This window comes from Triturus cristatus, chromosome 9, assembly GCF_964204655.1.
Source record: "Triturus cristatus chromosome 9, aTriCri1.1, whole genome shotgun sequence".
Classification (NCBI taxonomy): Eukaryota; Metazoa; Chordata; class Amphibia; order Caudata; family Salamandridae; genus Triturus; species Triturus cristatus.
Window position 1 is genome coordinate 1,203,760,424 of NC_140592.1, and position 23,496 is coordinate 1,203,783,919.

Below are 23,496 nucleotides of genomic sequence, written 5' to 3' on the forward strand. Positions count from 1 at the left end.
CACCGCGTGCCCACCGTGCGTGCACGGCACTAACTGCGTAAAGTGGGCGCGCGGTGCAGACTCTTGCAGAGTCTTGTTCACGTAAGGACGTAAGTCCTTACGTGAACAAGACTCTGCAACGAGTTGAAACGCGTTGTGAGGAATAAACACCTCTTTTTGCACTACCCCGGATTTTGCCTTCTTTGGTTACTGAGAGCGCATTATTGGATTATTGTGGGAACATATATATATATATATAAAACTTTTCTCAGTACAAGTCAATACAGCCATAGGATGGAAATGTGTTATTTTCAGCAGAAACGTATCTAGAGTGCAGATATCAGGATTTCTCTCAAGGAAGTGCAGGGCAGCCATGAAGGGCAGATATCATTCATACCCACAATACTAACTCTATTCTTTTCACAAAATCCCACTTTCCCTGCCAGGTTTGAAAATGAGGTTACGCTTCTTCTGTCGCAGCCAAAGCTTGGAACCAACTCCCAGTGAACATCAGACGCTCCCCCACCCTGCACACCTTCAGGAAGAGCCTCAAGACCTGGCTCTTCGTCCGACCTAGAGCTGGACCCCCCCTCCCCAGCACCTTGAGACCCTCACGGGTGAGTAACGCGCCTTATAAACCCCTGATTGATTGATTGATTACTGAAAGCTTTGCAGTGTACAATATGGAGCACTGTGGCCCCGGGGCCTGTTAAGGCCCTGAAAGATGTTCAGTTAATGGAATACAAAGGGAAGCTTTAGACATATAGAAACCAACATCCATTTTTGATTGTGAATACATTTGTGATTACATCTACGGCTACTGGCATTTCTCTTCCTGGGTGTATATGAACATATTACAGCATCATTTGAGTATGTTTTATTAAATGAAAGAAAGGGAAGCTCCCTCAAGGGGCCGTCCAGTGAAAGAAAACTGTGCTTTACCGAAACCTGTAGCACTAACAATCACCAGCAGTAAGCATTCCAGCATGCTCTTTTGTTTGATGACGTCTGCTTGGGTTTTGAGGTCGCATAATGGACCCTTTAAAGCAGTAGTTATTCTCCACCATTCAGGGGCTTAACTCGTTCCACTGAGGCAGCTGCGTCTCCACGTGGCCTGGGCCTCTCTGGGGGTCAATGAGCGGAGGAGTTCTTTGTCTCCACTTCCTGTCTGTTTCTGAGCTGGGCTGGGCTCAGCCACTTGACCTCCTTCATTCCACTTGCAGCCTGGCACGCAGCAACACTCTGAACACATCACGCCTCCCAGAAGACCCCAGCTGTTCCCTTCATTGCAGCACAGCAAAATGATTTAGAACCTTTTCCCCACTGTTTTTGGCTGTTGGAGGGAGAATACCTCATGTTTCCCATGATATTTCATTTCAACAAGAGAAACATTTGTTTGGCTTCACAGAGAGTGCATCTGTAAATATATTACGTTTCAGTTTGCAGTTAATTGTCTAATACTACATTTTTAAGCGCCTTAGTTATTGACCAGTCACTAGAGCTACCAGTCCTTGTTAGGCCTTATCTGTGGCTCATTTTTGCCTAGTCCTACTGTCCTTTCCAAGACTCTCTCCTGGCTTTTGACAAATTCATTCCAAGCATTACCAATCGTCCAGTGATAATGCCTGACGCTGCTGCAGCCCTGCCAGCAATTCTGAGGAACATAGCCGACCTTTGCCGGCTTCTGCCACAACTCATTCACACTTTCAATTGCACAGGCCTGACTTGTCACTGACTGACGTGCCCACGTGGCAAAGGAGAACCACTCCCAATCACATAAAATTGGGAATGTCGCCTCAGATCCAGTCAGCTTGCAGCAAGGTTCCCCCAAGGTTTGATTCTCTCCCCAACCCTTTTTAACCACTACCTCGAACCCCTCTGTATGATTCTCTGGAACTCAAGAGTCCTCTTCCACCTATACGGCAACAACACTCAAATCTACCTTGAGGGCTCATGCCCGGAAGACTTCACCCGCCTATCCAACTCCCCGAATAAAATTCAAGCTTGGATGGCAAACAAACACCTCCAAGTATACCCGCCGAAAACATAATTTCTTCTCTCCTGTCCAGAGAAAGCTAAGTCTTCAATCCAAGACTGGATGGATCTCCTCCCGGCAGTGGCGTAACGATAATTGAGGGGGTCCCCCTGCAAGGTACGTGGAGGGGCCCCCTCCGGACTCTATCAGGAGCTCTCCGGTTGAAGGGCTGTGCTGAGGGGGCCCCCTGGAGCTTGGGGCACCCCCCGCACTGCGGGGGCTCCAGGGGCCTGTGTTTCGCCCTGGCTCCCAGACATTGCCGGCCATCCTGCATAATTTAGAATGCCAAATATCTTGGATTCACCCTCAACAGATATCTTAACTTCCAAAGCCACATCTAGTCTATAGCAAGGAGTGCCCAGTTCCAGCTAAGGCTACTCCGGAGATTCAGGAGCTTCATCCCATCGCAAGAACTTAAATCATGCTGTCCAGAGTGGGCTACGGAATTGCACTCTTTCCGGTGATCCAGCGCAAAACCAGGGGGGGCGAAATTTACAAATCCTCCCTGCGTCACAGACCCATCGTCACACTAACTCATTCACACACGCATTCATTGGCGGGGCCCATAACACCAACGCTCACACGTCTCTCTCACAGGTCTGCACACAGGAGGAAGGATGCGCTGGACATGTGGGGGGTACTTTATTACCTATAGGAAAGAAGAGTTATTTTACAGAATATACATTTGCATCACTGCCTATAGGATTCTAACCTTAAACATCAAGGCACTCCACCACTTGGTCGACGGACCAATTAGTTGGACTGGTTTATGGTGATTTAGAACCAACTAAAACACATTTAAGCTTCAGAATCCTCAATTTTTCTAACGGAAAAACCACAAACTTATAATATCTTGTTAATCGAATTATTTTATCTAAATCTTATTTGCAATTAGCATTTTTGTCAAACAAAGTTGAAATTTAGTCAAATAACACAAATCGCATAACATTTTATATTTACCTATTCTTTCTAATGGGGTCTTTTCTATTTCAATTGGCTCTGCATAAACCGAATCCTCTGCTCAATTTGTCCCAATAAAAGCAGGCCAAACTCAAAGTTCGGAAAAGTTCTTTGCTCAGCACGTTACAGTCCCAAAGATCTCCAAAGGACCAGGAAACGTGCAACCATCTATCATCGCCTGTGGGGTCGGTAGGGGTGTGCGGTCATCGATCGATCTCCATTCTCTCTCTCTCTCTCTTTCTCTCTCTCTCCTCCCTATTCTACTGCCCTTTTTATAATAATTTCTGGGTAACATGAAACATTATTTTACCAATACTTCAATCTGATTGGTCACTTTGAAGGAAATTTTAACATCGTCGAATTTTCACATACATTTGGTTCCCAAGGAATATGTTAAGTCACTTCCTCGGTCCTGGACTTGTCCATGATACAATGTATTCTCTTCTGGTTGTGGATGATCATTGTTCTTGAATTGGTTTTTACTAACTGAAGTTTGGCAGTCCTCCATCTTCCTATCCTTGACCAGGAACACTGTGCTCTGATTCGAGGTTGCCTGGAGGTCTACGGAGCCATCCGAGTCTGCGCAGTAGACATCGCGCTCATGAGACGGTGGACACTTCTGAACTCCATTTTGGATTTCATGGTTTGGTAGGCCCAAATGCCAACTTAAGCAAAACAAACACAAAAGAGTAATTAATACACAGAAATGAAAATTCTAAATTAAACTTAATCCCTTTATGTATTAGTAATTTCCTAGCTTTAAGCGACATTCAAAGCAATAAAACTCACTATTCGATCCAAACGGGAACGCAAACGTCACGAAAGCAACATATATCATGCAATATTCTATCACCACATGAACTATTGTTAATAGGCGTTCCACAGTTAGTTATTAGGGTTATTCTACCATGCAAATAGCAATGAGTCCTATGTGTAATTGGTGTTTACTAAAAGTGCAAATGGTTGATTAATATAACACTGTAAACAGCTAATTCAAATTATAATATAAGTAGGTTATGTAATTAGTATTTTCATGCAAAATAGAGGAGGTATACAAAAAGTTTGCTTTACCTGCTCCATCAACCCCCCCTTTGGTGGTGATTTTTAATATCACCACAACTTTCTATTAAATTTTGATAAAATTTGCAATAGAAATGAATTCAGTTCTCTTTAGGTTTTGTTAGATCACAAAATTGTTCCCCCTGTCTCTTCCTCTCTTGTTTTCTTATACACATTCTCTTTCCATTCTTCTAATTCTACCTCTTCCGTTTCTCTTTCTTTCCTTTCTTTCTCTCTTTTCTTAGTAGCTTCTCTTTTTATATGTTTTTGTAATTTTCTCCTCTTACTACATAAACATCCTAGTCTCAGAATTAATACTAAAAATATCACACGTTACAGATATTAAAATCTTACCAATAAACATACTACCTAATTTCAGTAAAAAGTCCCTAATAGTAGAAAACCCTTTTCCAAACTTCTCCAAAACACCTTCAACCTCCAGTGGAACAATCTCCTCGTGCAAATCAGTTATATTCTTTCTGTATGTCTTCAAATCTTGACTTTCTTCAGGAATATAAGTACAACAATGTTGAACCTTCAGCATTCCACAGACACCACCCTCTTTTGCCAAAATAATATCAAGGGCAAGTCGATTTTGCATTACCATGGCTCGCATGGCAACCATTTCTGTGTTTACCAATAAAAATCCTCCAGAAGTGCTTGTTGACAAGCGATCCACTACTGTTGATCATTTTCTAATTTTATGTGCATTCAGAGATATTCCAACAGCTGGTATCAGTGCTCGCAAAATATCCCCTACAATTTCTGCCCAATATTCTCTTCTTCTACGTGTTAGTTGTTTACCTATCTCATGTGCACCATCTTTTCCCCTTCCCACATGAAATATCTTAGGGAAAACCAGGCCTAGGTAACATGTGCCATATCAATGGTCAGGTAATCGATAATAAGCTTTGTTCCCGCAGATAAAATATAATCCAGGGAATACCGAATCATTTCCTCCTTTAAATCCCCATCCACCCATGATTCTATAAGTATCATGGCAGTCACTCGCACCTATGAAGTAGTTATCATATACAGTTTGATTTCTTCTAATACACAATTTCCCTTTCTGAGGCCAATCTAAAGCCATAGCTGGACTAGTTTCCCCTTTCAAATGTTTTTCTCTTTCAACATCCCAGACTGTCTTTTCTTCTTTTTTCTCAGGTATCTTCTTTTTCATTTTTATTCTCCTTTCTTCTACCATATCTAGGAAGGTCTTTTCTTCCTTCTTCAAACTACAAGTAAGATTATTCCTAAATACTGATAGTTAATTCTCTAGTTTCTAGGAAAAATTCACCTAGCACTTTACCAGGTTTTACTCTATTTAGTTCAGGAACTACAGGTACTTGTGAAAAAATGTTTTCTACATCAGAAAAATAATATTCTAGTTTACCTGTTTTATAAAACAAACTTGCTAATACACTACATGTTATTCCAGAGGTTACTGGAAGGTAATGGTACGTAACACCCTCAGATACTGATGCAGGCAACTGCATGCATACATAGCAGTCTCTCACATCCATTGTTTTTACATATTCATACAATAATTTTGAAAAAATATTGTTAGAAAAATCAGTTATGGACCTATCTTTATGTAAATAAATTCTATCTATTCCTCTAGTTGGATTAATATCATGAATCTTCTCTACATCAGTCTTATTTTCACCATGACTTTCTATTGTCTCAAATGTTATTTTATATGAAACTATTAAAGCTAACGCACTCCACAGAAGCATTAATAATCCTGTACAACAGCAACACACCTTGCACCATCTTCAAAGGAACACACATGTAGATTTTCTACTTTCTGTGTTTGCCATTTCAGAAAATGATCAGTGTCTTTTGACTTAGCCTCGTCCACACACAACTATTTTTGCCTAAACCCAAGGCTCTAAGCACCTACTTGGTTCTTTTCGGATATGTCTCTTGTTCGGTATTTTCAAAATTCTCTTCTGGAACACTTTTGTCTCCTCAATTTGGCATTTGATCGTCTTTCACTTTGCTCTCACAGCCTTGATTCAGAATTTCCTGAACATCCGTCTCTTCTCCGATGTCGGACAAGATAACTCTCAGAATTTCCGACTCTTCGTCTTCCTCAACCACTTCTGGTATAGTCACCCCTAGATCTCCTTGACTGTCTGCCTCTTCTGGTACTTCAGGAAGTGCCACATACGACCATTCTGGTGACTTATACTTCTGGTTAGGCTTTCTAGTCCATTTGCTTTCCTCTGATTGTGTCTGTTCAACGTCTTTTGATTTCTCTTGGCTAGACACCTCATTCACTGTTCAGCTCTGGATGACTTTACTCGTGTCAATCAGTATCTCAATCTCTTTTTCTTGTTTGGCCAAACTTCTTCCTTTGCTGGCCTTTTCAATCTATTTCCTTTTTCACTTCTCTCAGTTCCCCTTGCTCTTTTTCTTAGAACTCGACCTTCCGGTACTTCATCGTCAATGTCCTCAGATTCAGTTCCACCTTGACTCTTACTTTCAGTAGTCTTTCTTTCCACCACTTCCTTTTTCTTATCTACTTCTGTTCCTCCTCGTGTTTCTTCCACACAATCTTCCTGTTGACTAACTGTCCCTTCTTCTACCTGGATGTATGGTTTCCCTACACCTCTTTGGGGGTCTTCCGCAACAATTTTTCCCTCTCTTTCTGTATCTGGTACCTCACCATCTACTTCTGTGATTTCAGGTGGAATTTCTCCTGTTTTTCCCTGCGCAGCTTCTTTATCAAGAATTTCTTTGACAGTCTCTTCACTGTTTTCGTTTACTTTCTCATGTGCTTGTACCGGTTCAGTATCTGACTCTGAGCTAGTGTCAGAAACTTGCAATCTCCTTCTTAATGGTTGATTCTCTGGTGCGATAACTGGACTTGGTTCTGACTCCCCCCTTTCAGGAGTTGGTCTTGTTCTGGTTTCTTCTGTATCTGACTCAGAACTGGTTTCAGATTCTTCAAAGTATTCTTCTTCTCTGTTATCCACTGGATTTGGAATTCGCAAGGTATGGCTAGCATGAATCGAATTCTTCTCTCCTGCACATTTCACAGCTGTCGTCGTGGTCAGGATCACCTGACGTGGTTTACCCCACCTTGGGACCAGACAATTTATTCTTCTATGCACTTTTATTCTTACCCAGTCACCTAGGCTTAGATCATGAGCTGGCTTCTTTTCAAGAGTGGTTGCATCCGACCCAACCTGATGAAACACAGAATGAACGGAATCAACCAACCACTTGCAATAATCCAACACCAAGTAATCAGATATAGGCAATAGCTTGTTGACAGGAATGAAAACATGTCTCATTGCCCTCCCCATTACTATCTCATGGGGACTCAAGCCAGTATTCCTATCAGGAATAGATCTAATAGTCATGAGTAATAGAGGCAAGACATCAGGCCATTTCAAACCTGTGGCTAAACACATTTTTCCCAATCTGTTTTTAATGGTGCCATTTACTTGTTCCACCACACCAGAAGCCTCTGGGTGATAAGCACAAAGCAGTTTCTGTTGAACATTCAATGCTTCACAAATCAGTTTCATGATTTCATTATGAAAATGCTTTGCTCTATCTGATTCGATTGTGACTGGAAAACCAAATCTGGGAATTAGTTCTCTCAATAGTAGCTTTGCTACTGTAATTCCATCACTTCTTCTAGTTGGGTATGCTTCCACCCATCGAGAAAACAAACAAACTACCACTAGAACATACCTCAACCTATTGCAGGGGGGCATTTCAATGAAGTCAAATTGCATTCTTGTGAAAGGCCCTCCTTCTCATCCTATCGTTCCTAGACTTACTACTGTTTTTCTTCTACGATTGTATTGCTGACATATAAGACATCTCTGACAAAGGCTCTCAGCTACAAGTCTGAATTTTGCATTATACCATGTCTGTTTGAAAAGTCTGATCATAGCATCTCTTCCTACATGTGCTTGTCCATGATACATCCATGCCATGACTGGTCTTCCATCCCGATAAACCCACACATGATCTGTCTCTCGTGGTGCACATCCTGCTTTTACCCACTGTCTCCTTTCCTTATCTCCTGCTTCTTCTTGTAACTGCCTCACTTCTTCCCATGTATTCACAGTGTTAGTAAACAGCAAGGGATATGAATTCATTTCTTTTTCTCTACCACGATTCATAGAGTTCTGATTTCGTGCACAATATTGTGCCATGTCATTAGCAAACTCATTTCCTGCTGATATATAATCAGCAGACTTTGAGTGTGCAGCACACTTTTCCACTGCCAATTGCTTAGGCAGCTGTATCGCCTCAAGCAACTTTCCAACCACTTCAGCATTCCTTATAGGAGTTCCACTCGATGTCAAAAATCCTCTTTGGGACCAGATCTGCCCAAAGTCATGCACCACACCAAAGCCATACTGACTATCGATAATCACAGTCACTCTCAAATTCTTTCCCAACTTGCATGCTCTTGTCAATGCAAAAAGTTCAGCAACCTGGGCTGATTTCACTCCTTTCAGACAAGATGCTTCCAGTACATCTACTACCGTACATACTGCATACGCTGCACTCAGAATTCCCTCGTCCGTTCTCAGGCATGATCCATCCACAAACATCACATAGTTACTTTCTGTCAAAGGTACATCTTTTATATCAGTACGTGGCTTGGTACAAAAATCAAGCACTTCCAAACAGTCATGATCCACTTTATCCCTGACTTCCACATTCTCAGCATCAGGTAACAGTGTTGAAGGGTTCATATTCAGACACCTCACAAGGCTCACATTTGTTGCACCTAAAATGACTTTCTCATACTTAGTTAAACGACTATGTGTCATAAGCTGAGTGCGGCTCCTAGTTTAAAGGATCGCCACATCATGAGGCACAAACACTCTCATAGGATATCCCATCACAATTCCTTCACTCTGTTCCAGACTTTTACATGTTGCTGCTACAGCTTTCAAACAACCAGGCAATGCCACAGCTACAGGGTCTAGCATGGCTGAAAAATATGCAATTGGTCTTATCAATTTTCATGTTTCTGTATTAATACAGAAAGGGCACATCCATTTATTTCGCTGCAAAAGAGTTCAAATTCTTTCTCATAGTCAGACATGCCAAGAGCTGGGGCTTCACACAAACCATCTCTCAATTGTTTAAAAGCCTTCAACTCTTCTTTATTTAATTCAATGGGGTCTTTTACATCACTCTTTGTTAAGCGTACCAGAGGTTTTGCAATTAGTGAAAAATTACCAATCCACTGACGGCAATATCCAACCATTCCATGAAACATTCTCGCCTCTCTCTGAGTCATTGGGGCTCTCATTCCTTTGATTATCCTGATTCTATCTGCAGTCACTTTTCTTAGCCCTTTTTCAATTTTATGGCCTAAATATTGTACTTCCTTTCGACAGAATTGTAATTTTGATGGAGATACTTTAAGTTCTCCATCTGCCAGATGGTTCAGCAATGCGACAGTATCCACTACACAAGCCGCTCTAGTCCTCGATGCCACCAATAGATCATTGATATACTGGACTAGTATCGAGCTTTCGGACATTTTTAAATCTTCTAGGGATTTCTTCAATATCTGATTAAATATAGATGAACTCTCTGTATATCCCTGTGGGATTCAACACCATGCCAAAGTACGTTCGCCAAACCGGAACACAAAAATCTTTTGGCTGTCAGGGTGCAAAGGAATGGAAAAGAAAGCATGACACAAATTAATCACTGTGTACCATTCTGCATCATGGGGAATCTGATATAAAATCACAGAAGGATTTGGTACAATGGGACAACATGATACAACAATTTTGTTCACTTTTCTCAGGTCTGGTACTATCCTGAAAGTTCCATTAAGCTTTTTCAGTCCCATAATTGGTGATTTACATGGACTGCTCATTATTCCCTTCAAAATACCTTGTTAAATCATTCTGTCTATTATAGGAGTAACTCCTGCAATTATCTCGGGTGTGAATTCGTACTGTGGAATATTTGGGTAACTTACTCCTTCTTTAACAGAAATCTTTACGGGATCCACATTTTTCATTAATCCCACATCTTCTCCCATGAAATCCCATACCTCCGTCTTCACTGTTTTCTTCAACTCCTGAGGGAATTTTTCGGGGTCAATTACAGCAAATGCCTCGGTAATTTCAGGTTCCATATTAGCTATAGTCATTTTGTACAGTACATCCTCATCAGGAGTCTCAAAAGCTATACCTTCAGGAGTACAGAAAATTGTGCAGTTCATTCTACACAACAAGTCCCGTCCTAACAAATTTACAGGGCTTGTATCGCACACGACAAAACGGTGCATTTCAGAAATGTTCCCTATTTTAACTTAACTGGTTCAGTAAGATGCATTTTTATCTGTCTGTTGGATACTCCAACTACTTGGATAGTTTCATCCGAGAGAGGAAGATTTTTAACATCAGCTGATAACACAGTTGAACGAGTAGCACCAGTATCTACTAGGAAAGTAATGTTTTCATCATTTATCTTTCCGTCCACAAAAGGGCCTGTCTGGTCTACTTCCAGAGTTGCGCCAAGCACGCACTCTTCTTCCCCTCCTCGGCACCGTCAATAACCTTCTTCTGACTCACTCTCATCGCGTTGTAGCCAATAGTGCGAAACAGCACTAGCGTGCGGCAGCTTAGTTACCTGTTCTTCGTTGTAGAATCCTGTCTCATTACTGTATTTCTGAGGATTTATGCTCTGTGGAAAAGGCATTTTTGGCACCTGACATTCTTGGGCAACAACCTGCTGCTGTCGCTGCGGTTGACAACTCACCTCATTCTGCACCTGTGGATTCAAGGATGCATTATCGCCATTAGCACTTGGGGGAATTTACACTCGGTTCTCTAATGCCCTATCCTTCCGCAGTTATGACATGGCCACTTCTTTTTGGCTTCTTCTATACTAATCTGTCCTTTTCCTTTCCCAATATTGGGCTTTGGTTTTATGCTTATGCCATTTGCCTGTTCAATCAGTTGGGCTTCCTGTCTTTCTGCCACTTTTACTTGAGCCCACATGGCTTTTTCTTTTAACTTACGCTGCTTGGCTTCAATCTCATCACTAAAATATTTTGCATGACTCAGTACTTCATCTATCTTTTTATTTTGCCAATCCACTGTATGTTGTTTAATCATTTCACTTACTTCAGGACGTAACCCATACACAACTCAATATACAAAAGGACTCAAATCCTTTTCCCTCACATTTTCATCCCCACTGTATTGTTTAAAAGCCAATAACAATCTTTCATAATAGGCATGTACAGATTATTTTACTTCTTGATGAGTTCTATCAATCTTTACCCAATCAGTTTCTTTCGGAGGCACTTTATTTTTCAGGAAGGTAACTACCTGTTCGTATTTTCTCATTACTTCTGGATCAGGAGCACCTGTCTTTGGATCTCTAGGGTATTCTTGGGTAGGCCAACCTATTGTAATTTTACATTCTGCCCATAGATCTGCTGGCACAATTATGTCAAATAAGCTTTTCAAGTCAATTAATATTACTTTTGATAATTTGACAAACCTGTCTACCTGCTTGTACCACTCGCGTAAGCGAGGAAAGTCATTGGTGAATGATAAAATGTCCTGTCTAGTGCAGGGGACATGCACATAGCCTCCTCCTGGAATTTCCCTCGTGGAACACTCAGTTACCACCTTTTCTTTTTCTCTTACCGGAAAAGCTGCGAATGTTTTGTCTGTTGCATTGTCCCGTTTTCAAAACCACCTACTTTTCCATTTATCTACATTACCCCATTTTCACAGTAAAACAATTAGCTCTTTAAGTTGAGTTATTCTACCTGCTGTATTCAGATTCTCAATGTCCTTTTCAGCAAAGTCTACTCTGTATGGTTTCTCTAATGACTTTATTTTTTCAAAATCGATACCCATTTCACTCTCTACTTCTTCCAATTTTTCATGTAAATGTCTCGCTCTCCATGTGATACTTTTAAATAAAAACATTAGTTATTCATCCTGATATGCTTTCAATTTTTCTGTGGGAATAGTTCCTACTATTAATTCCTCTAAAACTATTTTTAATTTAGCCACATCTAAAGGTCGAGGTTCAGCATCTTTTTGCTGTAAACTCCTTAACCATTCACTTAGTTCATCAGAAGTAGGACCTAAAGGAATTGTTTAATTTCGTGTTTGTTCTAAACTTTTTGGTGACCCTGGTACTGATTCTGTCGTGATTATTGCTCCATTCGCTAGACTCTGATTTACTGTCAGATTTTTAGGAGTACTTAGTCCAGAAGTTCCTACCACCTGTCCCCATGGATTTTCTCTTGAACCTCTTCTTTCCATTTCAGTTTGTTTATTACTGTTATAAGGAATCGTTAGACAGTGTTCACTATCCTTTTGCTTATCAAAAATAGGCATTACGGGTCCTATTGTTACAGGAACAGTTGCAGCTTCCATGTTTTTAGTCAAGTCCCTAATCTTTTCAGTTAACTCTAAAGTAGTTCGGGCTAATTCAGCTGAATTTAATTTGTCATTTTACCAGGTTGTGTATTTTCTGTTTCTCTAAAGGGATTATTTCTTCCTACCTCAGGTGGCATTGACTCAAACTTTATATTTTGTGGTGATTCTTTTACTGGGGCACTTGGTGTCAACAATGTGGAATTTGGGTGATACGGGGGAGGATTTTTATAAAACATGTCCTCAAGTACATCATCCTCCGACTCATGCACACCATACTTATAAACTTCTGATCCTGTATTATTTCTCTTCTCTGTACATTTTCAAATACTGGTCTCTTCAGCATTTCTCATAGGGAACATACCATCAGCCATATTTTCACTTCGCCATCTCCTCATTCTGTCATCATGATTCTCTTGTCCACACGGTCTACCAAACATGTATTTGTACCTTCCGCCACTCCGCTGTCATTCTCTCTCATAATTTTCATCTTCCCATTCTGTCAATGCTTCAAATTGAGTAGGTCTTGGCTTCGGTTCTAATCTCATCATTGTTTCTCTTAAATTTCTTAATACCGCTAAATTAAATGAACCATGTTCCGGAAATGCTAAAACTCCATCATCTTTTGTATACTTTACCCAATTGTCTAGCCAAATACATGTATGATACCCATATTTCGCAACCATGAAGGATGCGGGTGATTTCGATGGAGGAAGCAACTGTCCCTCTCTAGTCACAATCGGTTTATCCTTTTTCAATAGGTTCTTGATCTTTCTGAACCAGGACTTTTTCTCTTTTTCTGGTGGATCGTAAAACATCATTTTCTTTTCTTAGTATCGCTAGATTTCTCCTACGACTATTCTGTTGTCTTATCCAATCGCAGCGCGACTCACTCTATAATGCACCACTTCGGAGCGTCTATGTCACTTTTGCAAATTTCCAATCCCAGCGCGACTTACACTAACGCACCAATCCGGAGCGTCTACGTCACCCTGTAATTCTCCACTTCTAGCACGGCGTACACTAACGCACCAATCAGGAGCGTCTACGTCTCTTACTGACTGGCCAATCCGAGCGCGGTCTTTTTCTGACGCTCACTACTCCTGCTTCTGCTTACCCCTCCTTTACAAAATTTATCGGCAAACTTTTCTTACGTTCTCTTTTACTCAAAATCTGTTAGTAACGACATAAAAATGCCACCATTGTCCGCTTCGCTAACAAAGAGATAGTCTTGACCTTTCTCACAAAAATTCCGTCTTTCCTGAGAGCAGCGCTTACCTCTGCCCTACTACGGAATTATTACACTTGCCGATAAAGTAGCACTTCCATCTACCTTACCCTTCTAACAAGCATTAACTAACCGTTTCTCTGAAAATAAAACACCTGTTGGAGACTACACTGCTTCTGAGAATTAAGACCAGAGTTTCACAATTAAGCCGAATGCTATTTCACTTACACACATTCATACGGAAAATGTAGTTCATTCACACAGAATCCTGTCTTTCCCGAGAGCAGCGCTTATCCCTGCCCTACTACAGAATTATTTCATTTGTTAATAAAGTAGCACTTCCCTCTACTTTATCCTTCTAACAAGCTTAAGGAACACCTATTACCTTTCCAGTGATAAGCGTAATCAGAGCTCACAATGGACTCCTGTTACTTAAGACCAAAATTTCACAGGTGGCCTTCGCTACCCATGCACCTCTTTCACACAGAAATGTCCCTAATGGTAACACACGGCGATGTTACCAATTCGAACCCAGACAATGCGTCGTGCAACTCCAATCGTCACACGTTTTCCCCATGTACCTACAGGGCAACAAACAATTCACCATGTGACTTCACTTGCCACAGGCCATCCGACTTCCTACATCCCAGAAGTCTTCAAAAACAACATAGAATGCGACGCGACTCAACATAGAATGTTAGTACATAAATCAATATTCATCCAAACATCTGCAGTCAATAACCAATAATCAATAAACAATAATCACCAAACTAGCCAAAAATAACCATCATTCTGCTACCAGAAAAACTGATCCAGCGCAAAACCAGGGGGGGCGAAATTTACAAATCCTCCCTGCGTCACAGACCAGTCGTCACACTAACTCATTCCCACATGCATTCATTGGTGGGGCCCATAACACCAACACTCACACGTCTCTCTCACAGGTCTGCACAAAGGAGGAAGGATGCCCTGGACATGTGGGGGGTATCTTATTACCTATAGGAAAGAAAAGTTATTTTACAGAATATACATTTGTATCACCGCCTATAGGATCCTAACCTTAAACATCAAGGCACTCCACCACTTGGTCGACGGACCAATTAGTTGGACTGGTTGATGGTGATTTAGAACCAGCTAAAACACATTTAAGCTTCAGAATCCTCAATTTTTGTAACGGAAAACCACAAACTCATAATATCTTGTTAATCAAATTATTTTATCTAAATCTTATTTGCAATTAGCATTTTAGTCAATCAAAGTTAAAATTTAGTCAAATAACACAAATCGCATGACATTTTATATTTACCTATTCTTTCTAATGGGGTCTTTTCTAATTCAATTGGCTCTGCATAAAGCGAATCCTCTGCTCAATTTGTCCCAATAAAAGCAGGCCAAACTCAAAGTTCGGAAAAGTTCTTTGCTCAGCACGTTACAGTCACAAAGATCTCCAAAGGACCAGGAAACGTGCAAGCATCTGTCATCGCCTGTGGGGTCGGTAGGGGTGTGCGGTCATCGATCGATCTCCATTCTCTCTCTTTCTCTCTCTTTCCTCCCTATTCTACTGCCCTTTTTATAATAATTTCTGGGTAACATGAAACATTATTTTACCAATACTTCAATCTGATTGGTTAATTTGAAGGAAATTTTAACATCGTCGAATTTTCACATACATTTGGTTCCCAAGGAATATATTAAGTCACTTCCTCGGTCCTGAACATGTCCATGATACAATGTATTCTCTTCTGGTTGTGGATGATCATTGTTCTCGAATTGGTTTTTACTAACTGAAGTTTGGCAGTCCTCCATCTTCCTATCCTTGACCAGGAACACTGTGCTCTGATTCGAGGTTGCCTGGAGGTCTACGGAGCCATCCGAGTCTGCGCAGTAGACATCGCGCTCATGAGACGGTGGACACTTCTGAACTCCATTTTGGATTTCATGGTTTGGTAGGCCCAAATGCCAACTTAAGCAAAACAAACACAAAAGAGTAATTAATACACAGAAATGAAAATTCTAATGTTAAACTTAATCCCTTTATGTATTAGTAATTTCCTAGCTTTAAGCGACATTCAAAGCAATAAAACTCACTATTCGATCCAAACGGGAACGCAAACGTCACGAAAGCAACATATATCATGCAATATTCTATCACCACATGAACTATTGTTAATAGGTGTACCACAGTTAGTTATTAGGGTTATTCTACCATGCAAATAGCAATGAGTCCTATGTGTAATTGGTGTTTACTAAAAGTGCAAATGGTTGATTAATATAACACTGTAAACAGCTAATTCAAATTATAATATAAGTAGGTTATGTAATTAGTATTTTCATGCAAAATAGAGGAGGTATACAAAAAGTTTGCTTTACCTGCTCCATCAACCCCCCCTTTGGTGGTGATTTTTAATATCACCACAACTTTCTATTAAATTTTGAGGTCTACGGAGCCATCCGAGTCTACGCAGTAGACATCGCGCTCATGAGACGGTGGACACTTCTGAACTCCATTTTGGATGTCATGGTTTGGTAGGCCCAGATGCCAACTTAAGCAAAACAAACACAAAAGAGTAATTAATACACAGAAAGGAAAATTCTAATGTTAAACCCTCACTAATCCCTTTATGTATTAGTAATTTCCTAGCTTTTAGCGACATTTAAAGCAATAAAACTCACCATTCGATCCAAACGGGAACGCAAACGTCACAAAAGCAACATATATCATGCAATATTCTATGACCACATGAACTATTGTTAATAGGCGTCCCACAGTTAGTTATTAGGGTTATTCTGCCATGCAAATAGCAATGAGTCCCACGTGTAATTGGTGTTTACTAAAAGGGCAAATGGTTGATTAGTATAACACTGCAAACAGCTAATTCAAATTATAATATAAGTAGGTTATGTAATTAGTATTTTCATGCAAAATAGAGGAGGTATACAAAAAGTTTGCTTTACCTGCTCCATCACCGGCATTCCTAAAGTCCACCTAAATCCACTCTTAGCAGTCCTACATGCAGCAGCCCGCTTCGTGACAAGACACAAGAAATTCTATCACATCTCCCCCAACCTTTGCTCCCATCAGCAGATTAGCATGGAGGTGGGGTTTCCATTTAAAACTGCCTGCCGCACTCATCAAGCTCCTCACTCCTCTTTACCCTCGTACTTGTCTGAGAAACTGAAAATCTCAGATACTGACCGAGATTCAAGAAATACTCCGCTGCTCCTCTCGAGCACTCCACCTTCAAGTAAGAAGTTACATAAACCAAACCTTCTCTGGAAGAGCCACTAGCATCTGGAACTCCCTTCCTCTGAGCCTCCGCCTAACCACAAGTAATGTCACCTTCAAAATAGGCTTCAAAGCTGTTGTCTTTGACCGGCACCTGGCCTAAACCGCTCCTACCTCCTCACGCTCCAGCCAATTGTATACCAACCTCAACCTGTAGGAGCAATTGATGGTCCTCAGGTAGGTCTGTATCGCCTGCTCTTCATCACTATGTTTTACCATGAATATATGTAAAGCGCTCTACCTCCCCAGAGAGGCTAATCAGGGGATCATTCCACCTTTGAAGTGCGTCTTCATTGTGAAGTGCTCGAAGCCTCTGGGCTAAGTCTATGCTATATAAAATCACAAAAATAAATAAATAAGGATATAAATAAGCGCTCACCATACCTGCAGAAGCCTTACTGATCATCCAAGGCACAGGCCTAACTTGGCAGACTGTGCCACAACTTTAACAGTCTTTCAGAACAAACACAGTTACATATATACACATGCTCACACACACTCATACTTATACACCAGCACACACAACCATGTGCACAAACATGCCTGAGCCACACATGGACTCACATACACACACACTAATGCATGTGCACACACACACACACAGTAGCAAGACCCAAGAACATGAAATAGTCTCATCATTCATCCTCCTTGTGGTCAATAAAGAGGTACAGTGGGCAAGTAGTAAGTAGAGAAGAAGCGCTTGACTGTAAGTAAGTGATGTAAGCAGGTGATGGTAGCAGATGGTGAGTGAAACGCTCCAGGGTAAGTGAGTGGGATGACAGCATTGGGCAGATGGTGAGTTAGGGAGATGAACCAGGCCACCATTGTTTGATAGAGGCACACTGTGCAGAGAGGGAGTATGGAAAACTCAATATTTCGAAGGGTGAGAGAGAAGTCCAGTGAGCAGACTGAACAAATGGGAAGCACTGGCCAGTGAGTGCAGTTGCCATGCTATTGCTATTGTCTGAAAAGCCTGAATTATCTGTTGGTGCTGGAAATGGCAACTATAGATTCACAAACCACTGAGGCATAACTGAGGGGCAAACACTCTTCAGGCAGCGAGGGGGGTACAGGGACAAAATGAGGAGGCCTTTGGTCAGGCAAACAAAGCAAATGCTCACTCTAAAAAAAAACCTTAAAAAAATACCTCAGTCATTTTTTTTGATGCAGTTAAATAACGCAAACTCAAGTTGAAGGTGTGCTTAACACGAGCACCAGTTACGCTACACACGGACATATAATTTTTGGTCAGCACAGGGAGATTTGGGGGCATATCAACAAGGGCTTTATCTCTACTTTTTTGGCTTTAAAAGCCAAAAAAGGAGAGATAAAACTAGCGCCCTATCAACAACAGGGTGCTAACATGCAAATTTGCATGTTAGAACCCTTTTACTCTACGCTTCCCCTTGCATCTCTAATGAGATGCAAAGGGGGCGTTCCAGAGTAAAATAATAGGAGAAATGTCGCTAAGCGACATTTCTCCTATTATCAAGAATGTTGCTAACCCTGTTAGAGACAAAAAAAGCAGCGCTAACCACGGTTAACGCTGCTTTTTTACGTCTGGTATTTTTCTGACTTACCCATGATATCCTATGGAAGAAGGATATCATGGCTAAGTTTGCCTGTCCCTATCAACAAGGTAACGTGAGATTATCGCTGCGTTTCCAGCGATAATCTCACGTTAGCCTGTTAGCGTGAGGATAGCGTTGCTAATAGCACGCTATCTCAGCTATAAAAATTCACGCTAGCCGGCGATAATTATCCTAGCGCTAAGTGCGCTTAGAGATAATTATCGCCGGTTGTTGTTGATATGCCCCTAAGTGATTTGCCCAGAATCACAGGATGTTGAGCTAACGTCGAGCCTCGAACTTGGGGGCATATCATCAAGGGCTTTATCTCCGCTTTTCTGGCTTTAAAAGCCAGAAAAGCGGAGATAAAACCAACGCCCTATCAGCAAGAGGGTGCTAACATGCCTATTCGCATGATAGCACCCTTTTACACTACGCCTACCTTTGTATCTCTAATGAGATGCAAAGTGGGCATTCCTGACATATACTACATGTCAGGAGAGCAATAACGCGTCTTTGCGCTATCAGCAAGGATGCCCTTGCATTTTTGCAGATGTTAGTTTTTGGAGAAATCTGCTGTTTTCTCCAAAAATTAACGTCTGCTAAAATCCTGACTAAGCTACCCCTTCCATTGGGGGTGGATTATGCTGATACGACCACAGGGTCGTATCAGCAAGGTTATCGCCCTTTTGCAGGGAACATCGCTGCGAAACCAGCGAGGTTCCCTGCAAAACGGCGATAACATCGTTATCTCTGGAATTTTTATCGCCCTGGAGCAGCGCGTTGATGGTAACGCGCTACCAGAGCGATAAAAAGCAGAGATAGCCAGCGATAAGAAAATGATCGCTAAGCACGGCCAGCGATAATTATCGCTGGACGTTGCTGATATGGCCCTTGGTTCTCCAGCTCTAAAGTCAGCAGGTCTGGCCGTTACGTCACCTCCCGTCTCCCAAGAGATTGGATTTCTTGGTACAACTGTACTAAAAATGTCTCCAGGCACCAAGTCTCCCTTTCCTTCTATGCTACACGCTAGCATTGATGAATGTGAAGTGGGTAAACAAAAAGAGACGTGCACAGCCAGTAGCCTAGCAAGGCAACCATGAGCTTTGATGCGAACAGGGTAAATGCGTCTAAACTTCCCGTCAGTCTAAATCTTGCAGGTTTCCACTGTTTGCTATCTTTTTCCCCCCTCCTTTCACCCTTTTCTGCCCCTCGTATTTTTCTTTCCCTAGGTGAAGGCTGATGATGAAAAAAAAAAAAAAGTCATGTGGCTGACTCTCTCCAATCCTAGTGGCTTTTTTAAGAGGCTGGCCTGGTGGGAAATGTTGGTGCTGGTTTTATACTGAAACCTTAACATATGCAAATGAATCTCATCAGCTTTGTTTTAAATGGATAACAAATGTATGGGAGGCAGCTATCTGTTACAAGCCTGCTCTGTTATTGTGCCTTTCGATGGATTCAACTCCTCCCCAGCATCCCCACCACCCTCAAACTCTCATATGTGGCATCGCCGCACTGATCAAAACAAGGGATATTTGAATGCAATGCATGCAACTAAGCTTGCATAAAAGCAAAGGCCTGTCTACCCTTCTAGCCCTAAGGAGATGCCCTGTTTCCAATGGTTTTTATACCCTTTGATAGTGCGAGCAACGAAGAATTTCATTACAAGACCGGAGGCTGCCATTATGCATTATCTTTTAATGCAACTTCAAGTACAGCCACTTTAAAGTTACATCATAAAGTAAAAACCTATAGAACAAGCAAGTGTATCTAGGCAACAGCAGCACAGAGATCAGTCTTTTAAATGCGGCTTCAAGACAGATAAGTTGTTTTTCTTCATATCTCCTGTCCTGTACTGCTGTTTTACTTGCTAATATATAGTTACATACTTCTGTTTGCCATATTGATCTATCATACCCTTCTCGTCATTACTATCTGACCTAATGGAATTAATTAACCTTTTAACCATCTTCTTGCTCAGGCAAATTCCCGCTCTTCACCCTCGCCTCTGCTCTCTCTTCTTATGATCGCTTTCGACCATATCCTTGTTAATATTATTAAGTTTAATTTGCCAGTATATAGATATATATATTCTTGACTGGCTTTGGTTAATATTATTATATCGCTCCGCTAACACTGTGAGACGCCTCACCCCTGCCAACACAATCAAGATCCCCTCCCACGCCTACCAGTGTGCCGTCCATCTCTCTCCTTCCCGCACTGCCGCCATCAACCGCCCAGGCTTCGTACGTGTATTGGTGCCGGTCGGTCGGTCCTCGCAGTCCGTCTCTCTCCTTCCGCACTGCCGCCATCACAATTTAACCGCCCAGGCCTCGTACGCGTATTGGTGCCGGTCGGCCGGTCCTCGCAGTTGAAATGTACGAACTGCGGGCCGCGCCGCACCACCGTCGTGCCTTCCGCTCCCTGCATTAGCGCACATCTCTGCATAAAAAAAAAGAAAAAAAGGGAAAAGCAGCGCAATTGATTCAATGGGCCTCCGTCTTAGAGGAAACTCCCCTAGCAACAACTCTCCTCACGTTAGGCACGTCCTCTCCACACAATGCTGTTTCTTAGCAACCCTGCCTTTCAACAGCTGATTACCGGCGGTTGGCAACTTCAACTTTCTACCGGTCCTCATTTTATCTTGCACTTTCCTCAATCCATACAAATATTTATATATATTTTTTCAGATATATTTACCTCTTTTTAATACCATTTTAATACCAAGTGATTCCTTTAAAATTAGCATGTCTGACGGTGATTCTGATGATTCTCAGACCCAAACACCCGCTCCTTATATCAACGAAGAGCTTATCAAACAAATGATTCACAAAGAAATACACTCTTGTATGAGGGAGACTTATTGATAAGATTGTTGCAGGTAAGAGACCTGCACTCCTTGGAGCGCACTCTAATGAACCATTCAAAATTGGGGGTAAAAAAACAAAAAAATGCAACAACCTAGAAAACGATGGCACTATGGAAGGTCCAAGCACCTCGAAAATATTGGGAGGTCCACGCGCCTCAAGACCTGAAGGAGGACTAAGCTTCTCAAATATTACGGGAGGCCTACGTGCCCCAAAAAGACTACGTGCCAATCACGGCACATCTCTTTTGGATGCCCTAAGCGGCTCACAATATCAAAGTGCCAATACAGATCCCCTCTTACCTAACGACCCCTCTAATGAGTCACTAGACAAATATATACTGGACCTAGATCAGATCGATGATGATATCGACCCTGATTTCTCGGACGAGGAACTCCCCTCCTCATCTAAACAAAATATTCTTGATCCCCTTGGCGGGGAAATGTTTTCCCCTGACAACATACAGCACCCTAGGAGCTACCAGTGGTGGCCCCAAAATCATGTAGCCAAGTTTATTAAGAGATGGGTCAGACACCCATTGGAAAGAGAGGCAAGGAACATTCTTAAGGCAGAATGCCCATGTCCTGTCGTCCAAGACAAATATTGCCTTACTCCTAACCTGGATCCCGAACTTATTAAGTTCTTATTCAAATTGGGCAGAGACCCTAGAAAGGGTATTAAAGTTGCCAGGACCGCATGCTTGACATGCTCGGCCCCTTGTGCCATATGATCGATTTAATTGAGGAGAGCTATATCGAGGGCACTCAACCTAACATTGATCTCCTACGAGGATGGAGTCAAAGGACTCTTATCCTCCTGGGTAATGCTAACGCATCTCTCAATACTGAGAGGAGGAAAGTAGTCCTGTCTAAAATTGACCCTAAGCTCTGCGATATGGCTGAGAAGGAATCCTCTTCTAACCCTAATGGTCTACTCTTCGGAGAAGATATGATTAAAGGTTTGGGGAAGTATGTAGCAACCTTTACGGCTCTTGATAAGGCGCAAGCCGACATGCGCAGAGTTTTCAACCCTAATGTTTTTGCAAGGGCCGGCAGAAGGGGTCGTTCTGCCGTTCGCCTCTTTCAAAGACCCTTTTCAAGATCAAGAGGTTTCGGTCGAGCTTATCAACACAACTCCTCATTCTTCCCACAACGAGGTCGTTCCTTCCGTTCAAGAAGCTTCAGAACCAGAGGCATCAACAACTCCAACTCAGCAAGTAAGTATCCTTCCTCTTCACCCTTCCTCTTTAACTCAAAGAGTAGGGGGTCGCCTAAAACATTTCCTTCATGTTTGGGAGCAAATTACACACGACCCTTGGGTTTTAGAGACAGTTCAAGGGTTCAGAATGGACTTCACGGAAAAACCCTCCCAGGTTTCAACTCCCCAAGTACCAAACTTGACGGTAGAGCAACACTCTATCGTCACCGAGGAAGTAATTTCAATGTTATCCAAAGGTGAAATTGTAGAAGTTCCTTGGGATCGCAAGAATTTCGTAAGCAATATCTTCCTTGTGGAAAAAAAGGACAAAGGGTGGAGACCGGTAATAAATCTAAGAGAGTTGAACAAGTATCTCACTTACAATCATTTTAAGATGGAAGGTAACCATCTCCTTAGGGACATGCTCTTAGAGAAAGACTGGCTAGTCAAATTAGACCTAAAAGACGCCTATTTCACCATTTCTATGGCAGAGGAATCCCAGTCCTTCCTTCAATTTGCTTGGGACAACCATCTATACCAGTTTCAAGATCTTCCCTTTGGCCTATCTTCTTCCCCCTGGTGCTTCACCAAAGATATGAAGGCCATTACCATGGTCCTTCGGGAGAGGGGTGTCCGCCTCATAATCTATCTAGACGACATTCTCATCATGTCTCAAGACAACTCTCAAATTCTGAAAGACTTAAACACTACTGTGGATTTGATAGAAAGTACAGGGTTTATTATAAACAGGGAGAAATCCATCATGACTCCCTCAAGGTCTCTAGAATTCCTAGGCTTCACGGTAGACACCGTGAAGTCTATGCTTTTACTTCCCACCAAGAAGATATCCAAGATTCGCAAAGAGGTACGCCACATTCTAAAATCATACCTCCTAAACTTAAGGGAACTAGC